We start from the raw sequence: 27003 nt of genomic DNA, 5'->3' as shown, positions 1-27003 counted from the left end.
AGTTGGCACAAGCCATTGGCATATATAAACGATTCCCATGCATCATTTATCTCTCTCCCTTGTATAATGGTGGCTCACCAATGATTCAGTTATAATCAAGTTCTTTCGAATTTCTCTCATGGGGTTTGTGAATCTTGTATGTTATATGTGATTTATAAAGCGCACATTCGCCCAAAGGCACCATGGCGCTAAAACCAGCAGAGAATCAGCAATTTTAACTTTAAGACCTAGAACAATAAAGTTTTCAGGGAACGATGAAAGGTGAGATAATCAGAGATCGCTCGCAGAGTATGAGGGAGCGCGTTCCGGGACTTGGCAGCAGCCACTGAGAAAGCTCGACCACCCATACGGGACAGTCTGAAGCAAGGGACAAAGACCAGTAGGGCAGGCTGAGAGCGAAGGAACCAAGAAGGAACACGGCGTAAACTTTTCCTGCAGATATTCCGACACTAGTTTGTAAAAAGCGCGGTAGACAATGCATACCGATTTAAAGAGAATACGCATCTCAATAGGCAGCCAATGAATCTGTTTGAGCAAAGGAGACATATGTGCTCCAAACGGAGGCTGAAGAATAGACCTGGCAGCAGCATTCTTGAGCATCTGGAGACAATTTATGAGATAGCGTGGTTGACCAAAGTAAAGCGAATTACAGTAGTCAACTGCGCTAAAAACGAGAGCTGCCACCACAGGAGCTTGGAATTGAACTGGGATGAAAGGAAGAACTTTCTGCAGAATTCTAAATTTAAAATGGCCGGTCTTGCAAACAACCACAACCTGTTCATCCATAGAAAGAGACCAGGCGATTTTTACCCCCAAGTTCTTAACCGAAGAAGACGGCAGAGGGAAGAGACCAAGAGAAATTGGCCAGAAATCAGCCGTCAAGAAAGAGGAGTGGAGGTTCCAACAACAAGTTCCTCAGTTTTGTTGCTGTTTAATTTTAGCCAATTTGCCGCCATGCAGGAGCCCAGGTCATCAAGGCAACTGCTAAGCCATGCCGCAGTATCTGATCAAGTGAGATCCAGGCGGACCAAGATCTGCGTGTCATCAGGATAGGAGTAATACCTGAACCCACGGGAAAGAATAAGGCAAAGAAGAGGCCAGATGTAAATATTAAATAATATTGGTCACAGCGTGGATCCCTGTGGGACCCCACACAACAGCAATACCGATTTAGAGTGCAAGGGAGGAAGAGAAACTGACTGGGAACGATCGGCCAGGAAGGCAGAGAACCATGCCAAAACTTGGCCAGACAAGCCGGCTGCAGATAACTGGGAGATCAGGGCGGGATGATCAACCGTGTCGAACGCAGCAGATAGATCCAACAATAATACTGCTCCGACTTCACCCTGATCAACCAGACGAGCCAGGTCATCCAGCACTGATGTATAATTGATGTTTCCCACTATTATATGTAGTGCCCCAATATCTTCATAGGTCTATTCATCAATGATGTGATCCAGTTCTTCTATGACTGAACCTGTAGTGATGTCATTTGGTGGGTTATATACAATGATCACAAGTATCACCTCATTGATTTTAAGATCAAGGGTGGCTACCAATATACATGGGTGAGGAACAGAGACATATTATATTCCGTTAGCATTAGTTGATTCTTGGCACCTATTATGAGGCCTTCCCTTCCCCAAATATTTGGCTTTTTTATTAATTATTTTGTAACCATCTAAAATGAAATCATAACATAAGCAAGTCTCTTGAACAGCAAAAACATCTGCACCCAGTAGGATAGCCATAGCCTCTATATTGGTGGCAAAAGAATGATAACCCCTGGAGTTCCACGTTATAAAGCTTAAAACTTCCTTACATACATCCTTCTGTCAATCAATATCCTCACACTCTCCAATTGTTGATGGCTCATTGTTCATGTTGGGAGTATACAAACCACTGGCATTGAGTTCTTCCACAATTTAACGTACCATATTCCCAATACTCCAGCCTCCCATATTCCTTTTTGTCACTTTGGGTTGTTTCGGTTTAGCATCATGCACCCTATTCACCTGTTTATCAATTCTTAACAACTCGTATCCCATCTCTCACAAAGCCATTCTTAAACCTCTCCGCCTGAGCGATGGAGACCTAGGAAGTAGATCAGCTGTCACAGTTATTGGGGAGTTGCGGGCGGAGGTACACGCGGCCCGTGCAGAGACAAATGCATTAAGGCGCAAGTTGGTGGTGAATAGAGACAAAACCGACGAGATCGCCCGTCAACTTTTGCAGACCCAGGCAGGCATGGCCCAGTTGCCGGGTGGGGCCACGTCAACACAAACGCTGCAATCTCAGCCCATCGCACCAGTACAGGTGGTCATTCCAGGGAATGTACCATTGGCACCACCAGAGAGGTTCACAGGAGACCCGAAGAAATTCAGAACATTCATGAATCAATGTCGCTTGCACTTTCTGTGCAAACCAGGGACTATTCCAATCAAAGGTGGCCTTTGTGTTGTTGCATTTAGGAGGCCATGCAGCGGACTGGTCGGTGCCATTAGTAAACAGGGACAACCCCTTACTCACAAACTACGCAGGATTTCAGCGTGAGCTAGAGAAACTCTTTGCTCGCCGTATGCAAGGACAGGCCTCGTATGACTAGCTGTTATTCCTTTCGGCAAAGCAGTCAGGATCTCCTGACCTACGTGGCAACATTTAACCGCCTGGTAGCCGAGGCAAACTGGCCCAAGGAGAAACGAACAACCTTGTTCTACAGGGGCTTGCGAGGAGAGCCCAAGGACGTTCTGGCACAAGTTGTCAACCCTCCGGACGGTTGTGCAGAATACATTGCCTTAGCCATCCAGCTCGATCACAGACTGCAAACCCGAAGAGCCGACCACGCACGTTCAGAGGGCAGAACATTCTACGTGCGACCCAAGGAGGCGCCTGTTCGTCAGCCCGCGGATACACACCCCAAACCCATGCAACTAGGTGTAGTCCGAGGTCCGCTCACCAAGGCAGAACGAGACAGAAGACAGGAGCAGTTATGCCTATACTATGGCCAATCTGGCCATTTCCTTCTAACTGTCCGGCTAAGCCCCCTTGAAAGACTATGGGAGCTATGGATGGGGCAAAGCAGCAACCGAGGCGGAAAACTCCAACGCCCGACAGAGGTTGGATTGCCGAGCACAGCAAAGATCCACCTGACCTCACATTTTGCCATCCCAGTAATTATTGTAGACTGTCAATATCCTTCCAAGTTACATGCTCTTGAAGCATTCATAGATAGTGGGGCCATCGTAAACTACATGGACTTGGAAACGGCAGGCAGGATCGGATTGCCAGTTCGCTCAAAAGATACCATAGACAATGTAACCGCGGTGGACGGTACGCAGCTACTTTCTGGCCCTGTAACCCAATACACATCAGGGGTCACTCTGCTCTGTCAAAATGGAAATAAAGAGGAAATTTCATTTGACCTTATCTCAGCCCCACAATTCCAATTGATCCTTGGCATACCTTGGCTCGAGAAGCACAACCCACTAATAGATTGGCGTGACAGAAAGCTAACTTTTCCAAAGGAGTGCAGCCACTGTTATGGGGTGGGTCAGATATCTAACGATCCATTACTCGCATATCCTAAGAGAGCACCAGTATTGGGGTTACTAGGAGCCCTGCCAACCGAATATCAGGAGTTCCAAGACGTATTTGCCAAAGAGCAAGCTAACACATTGCCCCTGCATCGTTCCTACGACTGCCAAATCAACCTGGTACCTGAAGCAAAAGTCCCTTGCAGTCGAATCTACGCCCTGACGGAAGGGGAGAACGCTCATCTGAAGAACCATTTGGGCCAATACCTCGCAAATGGCTTCATCCGTCCATCCAAGTCTCCTGCTGCCTCTCCTCTTCTTTGTACCCAAGAAGGAGGGAGACCTAAGAACAAGCATAGATTATCAAGCGCTAAACCAAGTCACGGTGAAGAATAGATACCCGTTACCTCTAATCCCTGTGTTGCTCGATCAAGTAAGGCAAGCACAAGTTTTCACAAAACTGTACCTCCGAGGGGCCTATCACCTGGTGCGTGTAAAGGAGGGCAACGAATGGAAGGCTGCATTTCGCACCAGGTATGTTCTCTACAAATACCAGGCAATGGCGTTTGGGCTATGTAATGCGCCGGCGGCATTCCAACACTTCATGAACGATGTTCTACGAGAACTACTAGAGGAGTGTGCCGTAGTATACATGGACGACATCCTCATCTACTTGGCCACCCTACAAGAACACATGTTGCATGTACAGGCTGTTCCCCGCAAGTTATGTGAAAACCACTTATATGCCAAGCTTGTAAAATGCTCCTTCCATGTCATAGAAGTGGAGTTTTTAGGATCTGTGTTGTCAACGCAGGGCATCCGAATGGACAACAGAAAAGTGGAGGCTATTCTTACTTGGCCGTCGCCCACGTCCCTCAAGGGAGTGCAGAGTTTTCTCGCCTTTGCGAACTATTATCGGCGTTTTATACCTGGTTTTTCGTACATGGTGCATCCGATCACTTCCCGTCTACGGAAGCATCGAAAATTTGAATGGACCCCTGCATCAGAAGAGGCTTTTCATACCCTAAAGAAAAAAAAAATACTTCTGCCCCTCTATTAGAGCATCCACAACCAGAGCTTGCTTAGAGCATAGAGACTGATGCTTCAAGCGTTGCGATGGGGGCAGTCCTGTCTCAACGGAATCCCGAGACTGGCCACCTACACCTTGTGGAGTTTTGGTCGAAGAAGTTTTCCCCAGCAGAACTGAATTATGCAGGCACAGATAAGGAACTGCTAGCGATCAAAAAAGCCCTCAAGGAGTGGAGGCATTACTTGCTCGGAGCCAAACATACAATCACAATCATAACTGACCATTGGAATCTCCAGTACTTGCGCTCGGCTAAAGCACAGTCGTCCTGATAGCTTCGCTGGGCTCGGTTTCTGTCAGAGTATGATTTTGTGATCACTTACCGACCCAGAGTCAAGAACGCCAAGGCAGACGCATTATCGGCAAAGGGGAACAAGCCTACAAAGTTTCTGATCCAGTAGATATCATTCCAGGAAACAAGATCCTAGGTCTTGGCGGAGATGAAACCCCTTCCTGGGAGGCATTCAAGAATAAAGTCAAAGACAGCATGCCCACAAAGGAACTACTGAGGTTGAGCAAAAAGGGAACTCACTTTTCCATCAAAAACAGTCTACCATATCACTGAGACCGCCTCTATCTCCCAACTCATGCTTTGCAGAAAGAAATAGTTGCCAATTACCACAATTCACCCATTGAAGGGCACCCCGGAGTTGCAAAGACAGCAGAAATAAATTGAAAGATCCTACTGGTTGCCCACTTGGCGATAAGACACCACCGAGTTTGTCAACTCATGCAGAACATGTGCCCAGAACAAGGCTTCGAGGCAAAGACCAGCAGGCCTATTATAACCACTGGCGATACCACCTGCTCCCTGGCACATCATATTGATGGATTTAATCACGGACCTGCCTCCCAGGTCCAGGTTTAACACCATCCTTGTGGTGGTCGATTTATTCATCAAGATGGCCCATTTCATAGCCTTAAATGGTATTCTGTCCGCCCAGGCCCTAGCTCAGATCTTCCTCGACAACATTGTTAAATTGCATGGATTTCTATCTGTGATCATTTCTGACAGGGGCAGCCAGTTTGTGTTGCGGTTCTGGAGGAAGTGCTGCAACTTAGCTGGAGTTGAAATCCGATTGTCCAGTAGTCATCATCCAAAAACTGAGGGACAGACAGAGTGCACAAACCAAACTCTGGAGCAGTACCTCCGTTGTCTTTTGCACCAAACAGAACACTCTTGGGAGGAAATCCTGTGGATGGCCGAATTTGCATATAACAACTCAACGCACGCCTCCACACGCCTGACTCCTATATACACTCTGTATGAGCGCAGCTGTCACAATCGCTACCCCTAACCCTCATAGGCAAGTTACTGAAGCCAGGCTACGACTCCCCAATATAGCCTTAAAGGCCTTGCCATCTCTTCAAAGACTCTCCTGGAGTCTGCCCTGGCGCCTTTGGCGCCAGGCTCATGCTCAATGCGAGGATAACATGGGACCTGGACTTATTAAATGAGCTTTTGTGCAAGATTGAGGCGCCCACATAGCTCCGTTCCAAGAACTGTGCTATACGGTCTAGTGTTTTGGGTGTGGTCAGGCCTTGGAATACCTGGGCCTATATAAGCCACACCCAGGCAGAGGAACACGCTATGCGTTACTCTGCGGTTAGCAGCATGACGCTCACCGTGTTCAGCTCGGTCTCCTGAGTTCCTTGCCTGCCTTCCTGGACCCGCGTACCTGAAAGAAAAAGAACATCTTTAATACTACACTTACCTGTGGGTAGTGTCCTGTTCGCAATCCATTGCTCAACCGGTCCAGTGAACACCTGCATCTTGGCGCCGCATCCATCTCCGGAACACCGCAACCTGGACGGAAGAGAACGAAAACAGCATTAGTAAGCGTTTACATATTTCAATCCAAAAACGGCAAGAACCATCAGACGCTTACCTGAATTCGAGTCACTCTTGGTCAGCATCCACACCTCACAACGACCTACGAAAGAGAGGGAACACAGGTTAGTGGATGAAAAGACAAGAAATCATTGCATACTGCGCATCCACTCACCGCCTAGTGCTCCTTCAGTCATTATCCATTCAGGGACATTACAGCGGCCTATAAGAAAGAAGGGAGACACAGGTCAGTGCAAGAAAAGACAAATAGCGGCGCGCATCGCGCATTCACTCACCGCCTTGTGCTCCACTCCAATCAGCACGACAACACCAACAACCTCTTCCCACACCTAGAGGAAGAAGCATAGACATTATTAAGGGACAAGAGAAAGAAAGGAAGACAGATTATCAAGGCTGTAAAAAAACACAGCAAACTTTCCTTAACGGACTGGAGTCACAGCAGGTCTAAACTGGAACAGGGCCCGCACCAGTGAAGCAACTAGGTTGCGACGCGCCCACACCAGTTACGCGCCCCTGCACCGAGAAGTAGGATGGAGAGCGCATCATACAAAAAAGCAAGGCCCAATCCTCGGCCGAACAAATCCAAGGGAGGGGTTCGAGAGTGCGAGTGATCCAACCAGGGCTGAGTGGCGTCCCCGTGGATATCAGGTGAGCGTTACAGCAAGCCACGGACATCTGCATATGACCCATCTGAAACCATTGAAATGCCTGCCATCAAGACCCTACATGAACGCATCACTCAGGTAACCAAAGATGCAATGGCGCATCTAGAGACAGCAAAGGCAATACAGAAAAAGTATGCCGACCGTCATCGGAAAGAAGCCCCAAACTACCAAGCCGGGGATTCGGTGTGGTTAGCATCAAAGTACATCACGTTAAAAGGGGCCAAAAAACGTCAACCCAAGTTCTTTAGGACCTTTCACGATCAAAGCCGTGATCACCCCAGTGGCCATGAAGTTGACCACACCACCGCAAATGTGTGTACATCCGGTATTCCATATTTCCCTACTGAAACCTGTGCACCCCAGAACCAGAATACCAACACCACCGGGTCCCATAGTAGTTGAGGGTGACGAACTAGAGTATGAAGTTAAGCAAATACTAGATTCCAAGGGGGTGAGGAAAACGCTGTATTACCTAGTGGATTTGAAGGGATACGGGACCCAGGATAGGTCATGGGAACGAAGTGAAAACATTCATGCCCCCCGGTTGAAACGCAAGTTCCATAAACACAACCCCAATAAACCAGGTCCAGCAAACCCACCATTGGGGTTTGGGGGGGCCTTGAGGGGGAGGACTGTCATTGGTGCAGGTCTGAATCCCACATCCAGGCCACTTTCATTCTTAATTCATGGGGGCAAGGAAGGCAGGCAGGGACAAAGTAAATGAGGGCGTGGCGAGCCAGACATAGTTTATCATCCTTTTCTCCTCACAGGGACCTCGATGCCAGTAAGATGGAATAGCACTTCCTGTTTCCCTCCAACATGGATCTGTATAGGCCAGTTCTGAACTGAGCTGCATGTTCTAGTCTCTGGCGTGGCTGCCTATATAAGCCATGCCCAGAGAACAATCCGTTCTTCGTGTGCATTCTGTCAGCCTATGGCACACGCTTAGCTGTCCCGGACTCCTGTGCCTTCAGCAAGCTTTTTTTGCGGCCCAACGAAGCGCTCTCTCGCGCTACGAACTTCTTGCATCTAAAGAAGAAGCAATAAGAAGAAGTACTCGCGTTTCCATACTTACTTCTCCGGCGGCCGTTTGTGGAATCTGCTCCCTCGGGAACTCCAGCTGACCTCACCTTGATGCGCAGACCCTCGAGTCTTCTCCGCTCTGCCTTTTCTTAGACGCCTGCAGCCCTCCGTCTCCACAGTAACTCCAGACATCTGTAGGAGGAGGAAAAAAAGCAAAAGGTTAGAATCTGGTCGCGCGGTTTTGCTCCGACCATGTTAACGCTTACCAACCATACCTGAGCAATCATACGCTAGACCCAGTGAGGCAACTGGGGAACTCCAGTAATTACCTACCAAACTTACCTGGAAAATCGGACTCTGAATCCAGTGAGTCAACTGTTTTCAACCAGTACAGTAACTGGTCTCCGGGGACACTACCTGAAGAGTGGCAATCTTGGAATACGGACATTATCCAGACCAGCCGCATTCTTCCACAACAGTCTTCTTGCTGCAACCAGACAGCGGCACAGCAGTAACAACAGACCCTGCGCTGAGTGAAGTAACCAGCCACAGGGTTTAGGACCGAAGAGCCCCTGCAGATGCAGGACAAATAGCTCACCATCCTGAACTAACAGGTGAGCCACGCCCTTTCCAACACAACCACAGTATTCCAATATTCGGTATTGTCATTATTACTTAAGGGGGGGAAGACATAGCATGTGTCGAACTCCTGCCCTAATCAATATGAATAGTTGCTCATTTCTGCTGCCAACATAACCCTGAGTCGTTCAGTTCTGAACCTTGCCTTCCTATTACCAACTCCTGAGAATGGGGAGCCCCATGACTGCAGGTCGTTTAGGAGACACTCTTGGCACCCTTTGTTGATCTATCAGATGTACATTTATTGAATCCTGATTGGATTATTTTTGTTGACTGATCTTGTATCAGTGTTCCTGAAACAGGGGATTGGTTTCTGGATATTGTGTATGTACTATAAGAAACCTGAAGGTGTCTCACCAGTTAGTACCCGGGATCTGTCATCCAGGTGGCCAGGACATGGCCATCACTTTTGGATGCAGTTCCTGGGGGTGGACAAGTGCGGGAGGATCACCTGGGTGTGTGGTCCTCAGGGAGTGAAAGTGGGACACTGGATGGCCAGACGCGGTATCCCCTTCCCATACAATGGTCAGGCAATTATTGATCATTACACATACCGGACTTCCATCACACTTTCCCACACGGATACAAGGTAGAGCACGAAAGCACACTCTGAGCAAGGCAAAGCACATGAGGAAGCAGCAGTTCCAAGGTGGCAGTTTAATACGAGGCAAAAGACAGCAAGACCGAAGAGGGTTGCAAGAAGGGAAGTGTCCTTGACCTTTTCAGCGAAAGACTGTTACTTTCATGAACCTTCGAGAATAAGCATCGTAAGACCTGAATCAAAGCTGATGAAACCTGCAGCGTGTGTCGGACGTACCCGGTGCTCTCCCGTGTCGATAGTCAAGGAGGGGAGAATTGTTTGTCACTGGGGTTCTGTCCTTGGCTCCTACAAAAAGCAGCACCAGTGAAGTCAGCAAAGTCAGTGAATTGGGGAGACTGATACCGGACCGTTCTTTGTTGCAGCCAAGGTTGCAAGCGGCAACACAGTATAGTGAAAACTGAAGAGAACAGTGTATGAAGTGTATGTGGCAAGCGACACTAACATTATTAAAAGAGCAGATGAATGATTGAACTTTGAAGCCAAGATACGATACCGTAGAAAGAGTGGTCTGGCACTTAGTGGGTGCTCATTCGAAAGTCTGTTAGGTATCCAACTGAAAGATGGCAAATGTTACAAGAAAAGGAATTGTGAAATCGAAGTGGTCCTGCAACGGGTCAAGAAAATCCCTCTGTGCACATTCTAAAGTCTTCGATAGTTGATGCTAGATGAAGTTAGTCTGAGCCCGACAGAGGGAGATCAGCTAAAAGCTTTTGGTTAAATGGTTAAAGTTGAATACATATCATATATTCCTAATGCATAAACTGTATCGTAATGACTAACTGTACCAACCAAAATATCAGCTCTATGCCTTGTGGAATTCATAATGTACCACTGAATGCCTCTATTCCTGTAACTAAGCTCTTGCAAGTAACATTGCCTCAATGATCATGGGCTACTTGCGCGCTATATAAATATAAATAAATAAAGCAAGTTTGTGTTAAGAGTTACATGTGAAATTGAAATTGGTCCAAACCCAGCTGAGGGAGACTAATTGTGTGAACAGGATCTGAGCCCAGCTGAGGGGCATCAGGGGTGAAGTGTGAGTCACCCAAGAAAGAATATCGTACGAATGTTGTATTAAGAGGATCTGAGCCCGGCTGAGGGGGATCCGGGGTGAGTGGTGAATCACCTAAGAAATTGAATATTTGTGAAAGTTTGAAAGAGGAAAATAACTAATCAGGCCCTCTGACTGAAGAGACTTTGAAAGGCAAAGAGACTTGGGCACAGAAGGCCCTGATGCTAATGACTGAACCGTATCCTCGTGCTAGAGAAGCCAAAGACTGTGCTAAACTCGAGTGAACCACCTTGTCAAGTGCTGAAAACGTGGGCAAGGGAGGCCAACGGCCAAAATATTCTGGTATATCATTTTTTGAACAATTTTTTTTTTTCGTAACATTGTTTCCCACAATATTTGTATTTAGAGGTAAGTATTGGCAACAGGTTTGATTACAGGCCCTTCTATTTTGGCAAGACACCACTAGGACAGAGTTATTATTTGATGGTCGTAGCTTCCTCCCATCTGTAATTTAGGACCCATCCGTAGATTTAGGTTTAGATATGCGTTTTTCAACCCTTTTTGAAGTTCAATAAACACCCTTGAACTGTCGTCACTTGTGTCCGTCTTTCTGTTGCTACCATATCTTCCTTACAGTACCCCCACCCCATACAGTTCTAGAAGCATATCGGCAAACTTCTGGCTCTCACCCATGCGTGTACTCTGGCCCAAGATAGATCGGTTATGATCATTACCAAATCCAAGTACGCTCACAAGGTGGCTCACGACTTTGGAATTCTTTTAATGATTATTATGGTATTTATTGAGCGCTGACCGAGCTACGAGAAGCAACAGAGCGCTTTACAGAGGTATACAACAGTAGAGATGCAAAAAACAAAATTCCAATTTTGGGCATTTTGCAATTCCTGTGACAGTGTTAATAATCTTGGCCTGTCACCTGTTTCCCCCCCATCATCTCATTCGTCATGTTGTGCTACTAATTACTGCTTGCTGTAACTTAGCCCTTTTATTCCTTGGATACCTGACTTACTGTACATCTGTTTCATCTCCCCTCTACTGGCTGCTAGGCCGCCTGGTGCATTCCTCTTGCATAGTGCAGTCCTTCCTGACCCCATCCCCCCCACCACTATGGTGCTCTCTGTATCCCCCCCCATCTACTCTGTCACGCTATCACCTATCCTACCTCTATCTCAAGGTCTGGGAGGAAAATGTTTAGGAAAGCGCACCTGGCCTCTAAACCAGGGCCCCTCCTTGCGGATACCTACATCAATGCTTCCTCCAGGCAGACTATCACTGACATCCTCTTCACTGTCCCTTCTCCAGACCTAAGGACTCCCATGGGGTCTGTATCCAATCCCCTTTCTCCTCCTCGCCCATTAATGGTGGAACCAGATGGGAAGTTCTCATGACATACTTAACATTTAGGTGCATCATTAATGTCAACCAGAATTGCACCATCATGGCCCAGGGCTCCCAGCCCAATCTCCTCCTTCTTTTGTACCACGTCCCTGTACCCCACCTCGGAAGACCTTTAAAAAGGTGGCAACCAGCTTCACTTAGCTACCCTTAATTCTAACTCTGCTGTTAAACACTGTTCTTCCATCGGTCACCTCCTTAAAGACTTTGACCTCAACGTCCTCTCTCTCTCACCGAGACGTGGTTCAATGCCAGCTCTGTCACTGCTTTTGACACTCTTCTTCCTGAGGGCTACAAGATCCTCTCCAAGCCCAGGTCTAGCCGGTCTGGAGGTGGTGTGGCCCTCGTCTTCCCTGAATGGATCCCTGCTTCAGTCATACCCACTCCATGCTGTTCTTCCTTCAAATCTCTCACCTGCAAGCTTGGCATCTCTCCTACCCTCTCGCTCACTCACTCTCGTTACCATCTACAGGACCCCTGTGCTGACCCCCCCCCTCTTTCTTTCAGAGTGGGCGGACTTCACCTCTTCTGACCTCTACCTCTAAGCTCCTTCTCCTCGGAGACTTCAATATCCATCTTGACTCGCCTGTTGCGACCACTTTTTGCTTGCGCAATCTCCGACTCTTTCCCTCACTATTCTTCCCTCTGGGCCAACTCACTTTGCAGGGCACACCTTGAATGCGCTTATCTCAGCAGACATCCCCTTCTCTAACCCTCGCACTACTCCTCTCTCCTGGTCTGATCATGCTCTCCTCGCCTCCCATCTGGAGCTCCCCGGCTAAGTCCCTGCCCCCACTGCCAGTCTCCTTCTCCGTCATCTGACGATGAAGCAAGTGTCAGTATCCACTGTTGCCGCCACCTTCATTTCCCCCCACTCCTGCTATTGACACGCACACGGACTCGGCCCTTTCTAACCTTCACCTCGCCATCTCCATTACTCTTGACATCCTTGCCCCTGCCATGAGGATCCGCATGAAGGCTGCTTCCAAGTGCAATAGTTGGTATGATTCTGACCTAGCCGCTCTGAAACGCAAGTGCAAAGCTGCGGAACAGAAGTGGCCTGTTTCCAGCATATCCTCAGACAAACTGGCCTTTGCCCTGCAATACAGACTCTCCATACGCTCCAGGAAGCGGGCCCATATACAAGCCTGCATCTTTGGGGCTACAAATAATGTGGCCGAACCTTTCAAGATTTGCAAGGAACTTGCCAATCCTACTGCAATCTCAACTGCTCTTCCTTTCCTATGGCATTGGCCTCCCATTTCACTACAAAACTCAGGACATCCTGTCCTCTCTCCTCTACTCCCTCCCTCCTAACTCAGCCCTCCCTCTCCTTCTTCCCTACTCTCCTCTTGCTCACCTATATCACCTAATGAAGTCACCAAGACAGTCTGCTCTATAAAAGTCTCCACCAAACAGGTGCTCCCCTGCTCCTCTACAATTATCAAGGACAACGTTGCCTCCCTGCTCCCTCTTTGGCTGAGTTATGTAACCACTCTTTTGCCACTGGCTCCTTTCTATCACCCCTCAAGCACTCCCTTGTGTACTCCTTCCTAAAGAAGCTGTCTGTGGACCCTTCCTGCCCGGCTGACTACCGCCCCATCTTAATGACCCCCTTTTGGACACTGTTGGAGAAGTTGGTCATCTCTCAACTAATCCATCACACTGAATCTGTTGGCTGTCTCCACGACCACCAGTCTGGCTTCAGAGCAACCATAGGCACAGAAACCGCTCTCCTGAACACCTGTGATGACTTGCTCTCAAACCTCCTTCCGTTCTCATCCTCATCGATCTGTCCTCTGCCTTTGACACGGTCAATCATTCTATCCTCATAAATCGGCTCCATGATACCTTGGGCATCAACAAGCGGGCACTGGACTGGCTGACCTCTTTCCTCTTGATTGGGCCCTCTAAAGTGCAACTGGGGCCTTTTCTCTTCTCTATCTCACTCTCTAACTGCAGCGTCCCTGAGGGCTCTATCCTCTCGCTGTGGCTTTTCAACATTTACCTTGTCCCTCTCGTCCACTTGATCTCCACCTTCACCCCTAATTTCCAGCGATATGCTGACACAGCTTTCGTTCAAGCTTCCCTCTCCTTCCTTTCTCATCCCTGACTGACTGCTATCCAGGCATGGTGTGCCGATAATCTCTGCCTTAATGCCAGTAAGACTGAGATGCTTCTCATTGGGACTCCTGCCCCCCTCCTTCCTCCTACTCTCTGGCCGCCCTCCTTGGGCCCCCTCCTCTCACCCTCTTGTCAGGCTAAAAACCTGGGTGTTATCTTTGACTCCTCCTTCTCCTGCTCACCCCACATCGCTGACCTTGCAAAGAAGGCCCACTTTCAGCTTTACCTCCTCAGAGGCATTCTCCCCTTCCTAACCTTCTCCTAGAAACTCAATGTCTCCAGAGCTCTGGTTCTCTTCAGGCTGGATAATTTCAACAGCCTATCCCTTAACCATCCTCTCTCCTCCTTCGGCCATCTTCAACAAATCCAGAATAGGACTACAAGACTTATCTTGGCCTCAAGTCCAGGGACCGCATCTCTCCAGCCCTAAAATCTCTCCACTTGGCTCCTGGCGGTTGCAAGGATCAAATTCAAGACCCTCAGATTAATCCACAAGGCTTTCTGGTACCTGGGATCTCGCTACATCCAACTCTCTCGCCCCAAATACTTATCCACTAGAGCCCTTCGTTCCTCTAGATCCAACTCTCTGCAGACCATACGATTGTCCAAGCAGCGAGTGGGGGGTATATCTCTTTCTTCGGTATGAGCCTCCCTCTGGAATGATCTCCCTGCACCTCTACGTCTTGAGCCGGACCTCCTTAAGTTCCAGAAATTTCTCAAGACCTTCAATTTTTCTTCCTCTTTCCCTCCCCCCCTCCCTTGCAAGCCTCCACGAGCCGCTGTGACTGGTTGCCTGTGACCCTTGTGAGTCTTCTGGGGCAAGGCCTTCCTTCAACCAGTCTTTCCCTGCACCCTTTTATTACCACTTGCCCTCATGCTCCCTTTTCTGACTAGCCATAGAGTCTGGTCCATCCTCATCCTATTCACCCCTTCATCTCCTTCCCTTGGCATTGGCACTCTTGGGCTCCCCCTGGCACCTGCCGATACCCTGTGGGACCTGTCCCTCCTGCACTTCTCCCTCAACCCCTTCCCTCTCCCATCCCATCCCATCCCATCCCATCCCATCCCTTCCCTTCCCTCCCTCTCCCCCTCCCTCTGCACTTCATGGTTTACAGCATTTCCATGATCCAAATGTCACAAGGCCTACTAGGACGGTTACTGTTTTTCTCCTCTGTTCCAACACACCCTTTTGTCTTGTGGCGCCTGCAAACACTTCCTGCTGCATAAGCGCCATACAAATGTTCAATAAATAAAATAACAGAGCTCTTTTCAGAGGTAACAGAACCGATACAGCTGGGGGTAGGATACAGAGGGGCATATAGGAGGGGTACAGCTGTACCAGGTGGTGGAGACGGGTGGGTGGCGTCTAGCAGGCCAGATGGCACGAGGGGCAACGTGATTGCCTAGGTGTTGAGGAGGAGAGATTCCCTGAAGAGATGGGTCTTGAGTTCTTTTCTGAATTGTAGGAGCATGGGGGTAAGTATGATGTCGACATGCAGTGTGAAGGCATCATGACACAGACAACAGACTTAAAAGTTCAAAATAAAATACTTTATTAAGTCAAATGTCAGGCTGGAAGAAGGCCTAGCTTGCCCTATGCGAAGGTGGTATTTCCCTAACTGAAAGAAACTAAGGAAAGTCTGAGTCAAAGAGTTAAACTTAAAGATCTGTGTATGCAAAACCTACACTTCTAAAGATAAACAATGTGTACGGATGTCAATAATAAAATAGTGTTTAATTCTAAGTTCTGAGCTTCTTCCTGCATGCAGGTCCCTTTCAGCTCCCCTTCCCCAAGTGTAAAAACGTTCCACAAAAGTCTCTGGATTACCTTTCTCAAGCTCACTGTGACACTGTGCGCCAAACAGTGCTCTGGGTTCCATTCCCCAAGTTTTAAGCAACACAGTTCAAAAGCAAAAGGGTTTTGAGGCTCCATCCCCAAGACTTTAGCTTCACCACATACTTGTTTCAGTCTTTTCAAAAAGTTAAAGCAACTCAAGGTCGACCTGACACTGTTTGAGGTCTGCGTCACCAGTCCACTTACAGTGCTCTTCAGTAGTTTATTTCACAATGTCCTTGGTTTTCAGCATTCTGAGCTCACTGGTCTAGGTGCAGTTAGACCGCACGGCCCACCTATCACTGGTCACGCAACCAGGAAGCCTGGGCTCTACAGCCCACACAGGTTCTTCAGCATTTACCCCAGTGTACCCAGTCACATTCACTTAGTTCCTCTTCATCGGCCTCTTGGCTTTTATGTGCAGATTCATACTTCTCGGTCTTTTCCTCGTCAGCCTCGTGGCTCTGCCATCACGTGCGTCACACAACTCTTGCCAGTCTTTGGCCTTGCTGCACTGCATTCACTCATAAAAGTTCGCTTTGAGGGGGTTTTGTTCACACCCCACCTTTCACAATGTCCTCTTTATTTGTTTGGCCCCTAAAGTTTTATTCCATTCAGTATTTAATATGCTTAACACCAAGGTTTCATTCAATTTGATACTTAATATGCCTTCATGTTGCTTAATGTTAAGTTTCCATTCAATGCAGTATTCAATATGCATTTGTTTTGCTTAATTTGGAGGACTGTTGCTTATTTGCGGCCCTCTAGGAGCGCCCCAGTGTTCTAGCACCTACTCCCGACACTCACCGCTCTCTGCATCTCCTTTTCTGAGCTCTGCTTGCCTTCCGGGTGTTACCCCCTGCACGATGGCCATTCGGAGCTTCTCTGTGGATGCGGGCAGCGTTCTGTCTTCTTCAGGCTTTCTTGCAGCTCCTGCTGCCTGCTCTCAGTCAAGGAGGCTCCCAGATCTGTGGCAAGTCCATGGCTCACTTGTTCTGGGCCCAGCAAGTCCTCTGGGATATATGCCGGTGTCCTGGCTCCTTCTCCAGTCTTACCATGGCTGCTTCCTGTCAGGGCCCCTGCAGGTCTCTCCCACATAGGCATTCCTGTTCCTCCTCTCTCTGCAACACTGGTCTCCCTTTATGCCACTGCAGCCCCTTGACAGGCTGCAGGTGTGGATGTCTAATAAGACTTACCCAACCATAATTAAAGGGACATGCCTGACCCTCACACACTTTACAGGCATCTTCCTCGTCCCAGTACTAAAGTGGTGAAATGTTATAGTGTTCATTAATCTTAGTCGCCTCTTCCTCGTCCCAGCACTGTCAAGTGTCGCATGTGGGGAATAGCTTTATAGTAACCCATAAAGGTCGGGGGAGGGTTTGGTTGGCCCTTAACAGGAAAACGGGGATTCCATGTCTCTCCTGTGAGCACCCTACTCCCAATCCCCAAAGACCCTCCACCCAGGTGATCCTCAATCGCTTCTCCACCCCCAGGGTCGGGAACCAAGAGCGATGGCCTTTTCCTGGTCACCCAAGCAGAGGATCCAAGGGGAGTGGAAGTGGGAATAACCTCAGGTTTCTCACAGTAGCAAGACTTGAAGGTGATTCATGTGTGCAGTAGGAGCCAGTGAAGGTTGATGAGGGTGGGGGTGATGTGGTTGTATCTGCGAAGACCCTTGATGAGGCATGCCGCTGCGCGTAGGACACTTCTCAGGGGCACAAGGGAGGACAACGGGAGGCCTTCGAGGAGTGCTTTGCCCCCATCCAGGTGGGATAAGACCAGTGCTTGAACGGTGTATCTAAAGCTGTCTGGATGGTGGAAGAGCTTGACTTTCTGCAGGAGGGAGAGCTGATACCAAGATGTCTGAGTTTTCTTAGCTATGTGTGTCTTGAAGGAGAGGTGTCTGTATGTCTAGGTGTTCAGTGTTGTTGGCGAGTAGTAGGAATTTGGTCTTGGAAGGGTTGGGCTTCAAGTATGCACTAGACACCCAAGACTGGATCAGCGAGAGGCAGGTTTTGAGCCTACGGATGTCCTTGATGGAGTCGAGATTGAGGTATAGCTGTGTGTTGTCAGCATATTGGTAGACGTGTGTGGGTAAGAGGGCTCCCAGCGGCTCTATGTATAGATTGAAGATCAGTGGGGAGAAGATGGAACCCTGCAGGACTCCACAGGTGACAGGTAGTATTGGCGATCTAGAAGAGTCCATCTGAACAAACTGCTGGCGGTTGGCGAGGTAGGACTTGAACCAGCATAGGACAAAGTTGCATGCGCCCCATGCACCGATGTAGGGTGTTCATAGTCGCCTCTTGAGGGCGGGCATCATCGACCACCTGAATGGTTGCTGTGTCTGTGGGGCATCTGGGTCTGAATCCAAATTGGTATGTTTGGAGGAAATTGTTGGTGTCGATGTGTTGCTGCAGTTGTGCAGGTACCGCTTTCTTGATGATCTTACCTAGGAGGCAGGAAGGGAAGATGGGTGATGGGTGATGGGAAGAAGCTGGGCGATGGGTGGTGGGCCAATAGTTACCTAGGTTGTCGGGATCCAGAGTGCGTTTCTTTAGTAGAGGGAGGATTTGTCCTGTTTTTAGGTTCAATGTGAAGGTGCTTTGAGTTAGGGAGCTGTTGATGATCTCCAGGTAGGGAAGGAGAGCTTCTGCTTGGATGGTCTTGAGGATGGATGCTGGAAGGATGTCATCTGTTCACAATGTCGCTTTGAGGGTGGCCAGGCTTTATACCAAGTCCTGTCGAGTGTCTTGAATGTTGTCCAGGATGTGGAGATTTTGCAAAGAGGGATGTGAGGTGGGACTGTGGATACGGAGGTGTCTATGTGCTGGTGAATCATGCTGATCTTGTCGATGAAGAAAGCATTGATGGCTCTGGATTTCTCTATGGAGTGTGGTATGGCAGGGGCAAGTAGTGGGTGGATGCAGTGCTTGACCACTTTGAAGAGGGCTCAGCTTTTGTTAACTTCTGCTGTGGGGTTCTGGTAGTAGGAGGCCTTGGGTATGTTGATAAGTTGTTGGTGCGGTGGGTTGCTCAGAGTTCCTTGAGGAGCGCCAGGTCAGATGCGGTCCTGGAGCGGTGCCAGGTTTTCTCTTGTTTCCTGATGACTCATGCTTGTGTGTACCAGGGTGCTGACGGTTTCGGTTTGCAGGTGGTTTTTTCAGAAGCGCATGTCTGTCGATGGAGGCTGAGAGGGTGGCGTGAGTGCTTCAGTAGAGAGTCTCAGTTCAGTTGGGGGTGTTCAGTCCATGTAAGGTGGAGGTTGGCGAGGGCTTCCATGAGGTCTTCCACCGGGAAGTTCTTGAAGGACCTGAAGGTTTGTCTGATGGTTTCTACTGGGAGTGCTTGACCTATTAGGTTGAGGATGTTACCTTTCTCGTGTGTTGGGTCTTTTGTGTGCTGTGCGAAGGTTGATGGGATCGAGAAGGCCAAGGAGAGCTTCCTTCATTAGTTTGGTGGCCTTGTTGCCGGGGAGTTTGAAGTCGACTAGTAAGATGCTGGCATGTGCGAGGGACATGGTGGTAACCAGGTCAGTGAAGTCTCTGATGAAGGTGTTGTTGGGTTTGGGTGGTCTGTAGATGAGATGGAAGATGACTTGTGTCCGTCAGGGAGAGCGGGAAGTGGCAAGCGAGGACTTCAAAAGGAGCCAATGTTGTCGACATCAAGTCTGGTGCAGGGCAACAAGGTCTTGTGGATGACTGCGAGGCCTCCGCCTGTCTTGTTCGGTCGGTCTCTGTGTTGGATGCTGTAGCCATCAGGGACAAGGACGTCTAGGATGTGGGTGGAGGAGGATGTCAGTCAGGTCTCGGGGAAGAAGATGGCATCAAGGTCGTGTGTAGTGATGAGATCGGCGATGTCTGCTGCATGGGCGATAGCTGAGCAGACTTTGGCAAGTATCAACCTCTGTGTTGTGGACAGTGAAGTGGTGCTGATGGGTTTGTGGGTGAGGTTGCTGCATTGCAGAGTCAATGCCTTAGAGGAGGGGTGATGTCGTTCATGTTGCTTGCTGATGGTGGCCTGTGGGGACAGAGGGAGAAAACACATGTCGGTGCGTGTTTATCTGCTTTCTGAGCAGGGGTTCAGGCCCTAAGTACTCCAGGCCCGAACAAGTCCAAACAGGAATTTCCCTTCACTTTGGACGCCCAGGCGAGATACGCCCCTGATCTAAGAGTTAAGAACAGAAAGGAAGAAGCAGGGTTAAGAAGGTGGATGGGGCCTAGGCCACGTGACCTAGAGCCACTTTCACCTGCTCACCAACTACAAAGGAAGAGAGTCTGGAGGGCTGCTTAAATTGGCAAAAGGGTGGCAAAACAGGAAGGCACCAACAGTTTAAAGTGATTGGCAGGTGGGCGGGGCTTAGGCCACATGACCTAGATCCACTTGCACCTGTTCACCAACTGAATTCGTTGGATGTTAACAGCAATATCTAATCTCTACAGGTACCCCAATATTAAATGGACAATATGTCTCGGCTCTAATGAATACATTTTTACTTCCTGCAGCTATAGCCATAGTGACATTTAAGAGACTTGATCCCTCACAGCCATTCACATCCCAAGGAAATGCTTTCGCTGACAGGGCAGCTCACTCAGCAGCCTTCAAGGGGCCGCTGGCTCCTAATGAATTTCTTGCCTGTGTTGCAGTTCCAAGGTTACCTATCCTTTCCCTTTCCAGTCTGCCAATTATTCAAGATCAAGCCAGAGAATCTGAAAATGTGATCTGGACTCACCGTAATTATAAGCTGGGACTGGACTCCTGTTGCATTCCCCAGAAAGCCGCATGGTGGCAGCAATGTACTTCTCCCCCATCTGGTCCGTGAAGCTCATGGCGTGGCACATTCAGGTAAAAATGCCATGATTACTTTGTTAGTGAGACTGGATGGCTCCTGGTTTAGCCGCTATGGCCCAGAGATATTGTGAAAATGGTGTTATATGCTTAACGTATAATTTTGGGAGAGTGGTACCTACAAAACTGTCTGCATGTCTTGTACTGGAAATGCAATTTTTTCATGTGCAGACGGATTTCATACAGCTCCCTGCCTCTATAACATGCACATATTATTTAGTCCCTGTGGATGTGTGGAGGCATATCCTTGTAGAAAAGCAACTCTGTCACAGCGGCCGATAAGTTGTTAGCAGAATGTATACTTCGGTTTGAATTGGCCCTCAGCATAGACAGCAACCAAGCTTTAGGAATAATCCAACAGTTCCATTGCGTTTTTCACCCTCGATCCAGCATGCATGTAGAATGCTGGAACGGCAACCTTAATTTGAGGCTGTCTAAATTGTGTAAAGAGACAAGATTGAAATAGTCCTAAGCATTGCCGCTGGTTTTGTTTGCCATGCACAATAACCCCTAGCGTAAGCACAAATTGTCTGCTCATGAATTCCACACTGGCCGTCCTAGGAGAATGGGAACTGCACCTCCAGCGGTTCCCCACATTCAAGACCTACCCTTCGAGGATGAAACCTTCATTAAATATTGTTTCATGTTGATTAAAACTGTTTGATTTCTTCATACCCAGGTCTGCGAATCTTTGCCTGAACCGGCTACTGAATCTTGTCACCGTCTACAGCCAGGACACTGGGTCCTGATGAAGGTCCACCAGTGGAAATCTGTGCTTCAGCCGAGGTGGCGTGGTCCTTCCCAGGTTATATGGACCACGAATTACGCAGTGAAGTGCGCGAGCATACCAGCCTGGATGCATGCAGTGCATAGCCGCAAAGTCGATGACGCAGCAGATGGCACCACATCTGCGGCAACCGATCTTCCTCAGCTTTTTCTCCATCTTTACCGCGACCACCAACAGCACCATTAGTAAAGTCTCTGATCGTTTGGCGATGTGAGACACTTCCAATGACGCTGGAATGGAGTGGCCTGTATCAGAAGGTGAAGGCAAATCAGTCAATATGTTCACATGCTGAATCAGAATCTGCAGCTTCTGAATCGCTTCCACACAGTGAGGTCTCTGCAGGAGCTATTGGAAAGTCTTCATCAGGCAGTCAAAGGTCCGGAAGAAACTACTCTGATTCAGACCTCACTGTTGATGTACCCTCTTCAGTGTTTGACCATTCTGGACTGCACAATGCAACCTGCAAAAGATCCCGTGGAAGAGTACTAGAGAGCCAGTAGTTCTGCACAACGTAGCAACTGGCCAAGTCATTGGCTTTGGTTTTGTCCCCTCTGCAACAATGTATCCCCCTGATGTGGCGTGCACTGGCAAAGAGTAGAGACCACTGCCGTTGATTCACCAGCATGTGCAAGTTATGGCCCTTGTTGCCATCATTGTTTGGTCATTATTTTTGTTACGACTTTTCTATTCGTGTGGCTCTGGTATCATAGATATTTGTAGATTGGACTTTTAGGAGGAACATTTGATAAAGAACTGTGGGCCACAGATCTCTTTGTCCAGCACCTGAGTCAAGGTGGAGATTTGGAACATTGATACTTACTTTGCTGCACCTCCACAGAGAATAAAAACTGGACTCGAGGTCTGGTCTACCAGATTACTTTTGCTTGTGGGCCGAGTTCTACTTGCTTTGAGGAACTAAATCAAACTATTGTCTGCAAGCTTGTCCTGAGGGTACGATTTGATTTCATGACTTGGACATTCGAGGAGCGGACCTGGTGTGCAGAATGTCCGGTTACTTTTCTGTGATTGTTATTATTAGAATATTGAAATATTCTTGTTTCAGTGGGACGCTACTTTTCATAGCACTCGCCAGGCGAATGATGGTCGCTCTACACATCCCAGGGTTCTCTGCTCGAGGGAATTCATCTCAGCCGCCCCGTTTAGGCTAGGGAGGTGAGCCAACTTCCCAAGACCCTCCCTAAGGGATTGGACAAGGAGGAGCTCACTGGGAGAGACTCTTCCTTCTGGGACAAAGACTACCATTCCAATGAGGAACTCCCTCTGCCATTTCCCATGATGGCATACGTGGGGCTGTTTGATGTGCAAAACCATATTAAATTCCAAGACTGGGCTGAAGAGAAAGCTAATTTGTATCATCATAAGCAAGAAAGAGAATCTATCCCTTTAAAGGAAAACCTCCAATTAACTGCAATGAGGAGGTTGAAGGAGTACACACTGAATGAAGGTGAACGAGAGGAAAGCATATGCAGGTAGGGCAAGCCCCTTGAAGCGCAACACATGAAGGAGGTGGAGCTAGAGAGCCGCACAGCCTGCGACGTTCAGGACTGCTATGAGCGCGAGAAGCAAACACTGGAGAGCCAGCGGGTGCAGATCCAGAGTAGCCGACAAAACGGGAAACAAATACCCGGTGGTTGCGTGACCATGAGAACGGTGTGGTCGGCAGGTTTCCCACATAACGATGCCGATAACACAACGCTGAAGAGTCAACCAGCAGTCTGATTGCCAGAAGGGATACCGAGACGCTGAGAGTGTGGAAAGAAGAGGACACAACAAGAGCAAACCGAGAGAGAAATCGAACAGAAGAGAAGGTCCCAGGCAATTACAGGCTCTGGAGACCTTCTCCTGCAATATTGGAGGTAACGGGGAGCACAGGAGGACACTGAGGACTAGGTATGTAATCTGAGATACTCATCCCAGTATAAATGATGAAACGTTGAAAGAAAAGTTGATGAACCTAAACTGTACTAATTACACAGAAAGAAAAGCACATACCACAACACTACCCTAGTAAGAGGGGGGGAGGAGTACTCCATCATTCAAGAAGCACAGAGTGGAACATTTCAGACAGAGAATTCTATGAAACAAAGATAAGGAGTCTATAAGACAAAAGACACCAGAGACACCAAACTGGAAAAGTGTGAACTATAAGTACAAATAGGAAGTACTACTTCACAAGACCACTCGGAACCCCTTCACCTTTAAAGAAGAGGCAAAAGCCTTGTAAGAGTTTTAGAAGAATTGATACAGGGTGTGACCAGAGACTACTTTCTTGTTAATATACAATTTTCAGATAAAAGAAGACAAACACAAGAAACAACCACCAGGAGAAGGGAGCCATTCTCCTGACCTTGGTGTGTTAGAATAGGGGTAGGGTCAGTTAGTAGTTGTTTTGGACAGCTGAATTATTCCTTTGGATATTTCCCGATGACTGACAAGTACCTTAGTTATTTACATAGGTAGGGAAGTCCCACATAGCGATAGGGAAAGAGGCCTTATTCTTACTCCTTAATAAATAATTGTTGGAAATGCCATCCTCATGTCCGTGTCCGCCTTCTGACCTGCCACAATTCACAATGAAAACCCATATATACACACCTCTCCTGGCAGCATGCCTGCATCTTTAACCTTACCGCTTGTTGGGTTTGTGCCCATTTGCCACACGATTTATATTCCAGGCTTCCTATTGCACCCATCCCTTTTCAGTGGGGGGGATGTCTGTCGGGATATCAAATTGGTAGCCCAGTCATAGGGCCATGAAGGTATGCCCAGTCTAATTTGGTTGTTATCGGTCATCCACATTTTCCCACCCCGGATCAGGTACACATTAAACCAGCAGCTCTCCATCTATCCTCCCCAGCCATTGGTCTCATATGGTATACTAACAAAGGTTCTTTGTTCATGGGAACTAGCAAATGTCATTACCTGTCCACCAAGTTCAGTGTAGTGATTAACAGATTTGCCTTTGAACGTAATTTTATATTCTCCCAGTCCGGGTCCGCTACATATTCTGGAACTGACCATCTGTGGGGACAAAGCTTATCCCTGGTTATCCATTAATTAGGGAGGGAGTTGTTATATGGGGGTATATTCTGCTTGTAGTGTGTCACACTCCAATGTTTCCCGCTCAGTCCTGTGCTAGGTGAAACACTACCTGGGAAAAGTTTGTTGAGGGGGTGGGATATTTGATGCCAGCCCATGGGATTAAAATAAATAGAGATTGACTCAATAGTTGTGATTGGTAGAGGATATTGCAAATGCCACTGCATCCTCCGACTATTATCACGAAAACAAGTAGCCATTCAGACTATGGTACTTCAGAATCATTTGGCTCTCGATATTGTTCTGGCCTCTCAAGGCAGCGTTTGTGCAGTCATGAAGAGCGAGTGCTGTACTTTTATACCAAGTTACGAAAGCAATATTACTGATATCGTCACCCATATTCGTCACAATATAAGCCTCCTTCACATGAGTATGGGGGCTTCCTGGATCTTTGGGTCTTGGACTGTAGGTTTGATGGGACCCCATGGTTCCTCAATTGGTCAGATTTTACTTATATCACTAGTTATAATTCTAAGTCTGTCCTGTCTGTCAGTGATTTGTAAGTGCCTCTATTATCGGATATGCAATACCGGTTCTGAAGGTTCCCAAACTGTTCAAGTGCTTTACTATCATACTACCGAAGAGACTATTTGTTATGATATACTAGGATGTGACGTTTGTTCCACTAGCAATGTTTGTAATGAGACTGTAGCGAACGTCTCATAGGAGGGGACTGTGGGACAAAGATTGGGATTTGGAAAATGTATGTACTCCTCTTGCACATTACTGCATTATAATATTGAGCAGATACAGTCAAAGACAGAATTGCCTTCAAAACCCTAGCACTCACTCATAAATGTCTTTTGAACTCTGCTCCCGAATACCTTGCATGCAAATTTACAAGAAATCAATCTGACCGACCCACTAGGTCCTCACACACCCATTGCCTCAAAGCCCCCAGATTCAATCTACAAATAGCTGGAGGTAACATCTTTCCTGTACTAGCTGCTAAATTATGGAATTCCCTGCCTGTAGCCCTAAGAGCAGAACCTTCATTCTGGCGCTTCAGGAAAAATGTGAAAACCTGACTCTTCACTCAGAAGATGCCATAAAACATTGCTATCTCACTTATGATATACAATGCCTATAACCCATAACATCTGTCTTTGCATGGGTTATGTAACTTTCTGTCATGTAACTCTAATGTGTAACCTCATGTAATGCGCCCAGATACCCCAGGTTTAAGTGCGCTATAGAAATTAACAAATAAATAAAATAAAAATACTGCAAACTGCCATGTTTAAGCAATGTTTTCCTGCTTGTGCGAGACTTTAGACTTTACTGCGCATGTCTTTGTAATGAAGGCTAGTCGCCTAGGGTGTAGGAATGTCAGACACATTTTCCTATTGGCATATGTAAGTGTGTTTTTTGCTCTCGCTTTCTTAGGAAAAGAGGGCATTAGCAGACAGAGGCCATAATGCGAGCGTCCTCGCATGGATCGGTGCGAGTGTAAATCTTTGAGGAGTTCACCTTCATTTAAAGTATTACGATACGCTATCCTCCCGTGAAACACTAACATCAAGGAACACAGCTGGTATCAAAGGTTTGTATAATGAGGCTTTGTCCTCTTCAAGCAATATTGGAGTATTATTCCTTGCCCTGTTTGGACCACCCCTTCCATTGAAATGCATGTGTTCTTTTGGGGATAAGGGAACGGTGCACGGAGCAAGGGGGTTCTCACTTGCGCCAAATTCTTGTGCTGTTGTTGGCACTGTTTTGTTATTGCTTCACCGGAATAGTGAGTAGTATATTTTTCCACAGCAACTAACAGACTTACCCAATCTTGTCACAACCAAAAGCCCAAATGTTCACCCACTGCCTGCAATGTTGCTGCACAGCAGATCTCACCATTTAAAGTGGGCTGATCGACTGAACAGGTGTCGGCCAACATGTTTCAGATTGGGTGGAGTCCACAAATTACACAGCCCCAGTTTCTCCGGCTCTCAGAATCTTAATCGATGCACTAAGGGGAGAGTCTGTTTTTGCAACCCAGTATTCATATTTTTGCCTGGGTTGTTGCCAAGATTGCAGGAACTATCAGTTTAGGTGGCCACCTTGGCTTGCAGCCTGCCATAACCAGTCTTCTCCCACAATTGAATCTTTTAATCATTTCGAATAGCCAGTTTTATTTTAGAATAAAGAGGGTTCCCATCAAGAATATGGGACTATTCGAATCTCAAATCAGTGGAGATGAGGTGCATTACAGATGCTCACTAGGCAGCGCACAGAGGCATAACAGAGGTTGCAAATAACGACATGGAATTACAGTGGCTTAATAGCTGCAAGCAGAGAAGGTGCAGGAGCAAGAACAGTACTCAGTCTCAGATTATCTGTTCAACTGGGCTAACAATCCATGTCTTGAGTCATGCGCTAGTCATCTGGAATTATGTTGACGCACATTAGATCACAATGATTCCAGATGCCTTCACATCACTTGTTCCTACTAAAAAAAGGAT

General features: G+C 47.8%; 1 protein-coding gene across 5 annotated transcripts in view; it reads right to left on the bottom strand.

The window, feature by feature from the left end:
- ORC3 (origin recognition complex subunit 3) overlaps nt 1-27003 on the bottom strand; it is an 876882-nt gene that overhangs the window by 621728 nt on the left and 228151 nt on the right. The gene's annotated exons all lie outside the window — the stretch shown is intronic.

Source organism: Ambystoma mexicanum, chromosome 4p, assembly GCF_040938575.1.
Source record: "Ambystoma mexicanum isolate Mex_15411 chromosome 4p, UKY_AmexF1_1, whole genome shotgun sequence".
NCBI lineage: Eukaryota > Metazoa > Chordata > Amphibia > Caudata > Ambystomatidae > Ambystoma > Ambystoma mexicanum.
The sequence above is the reverse complement of the archived record's forward strand: the minus strand, read 5'-3'. Positions and strand labels throughout refer to the sequence as shown.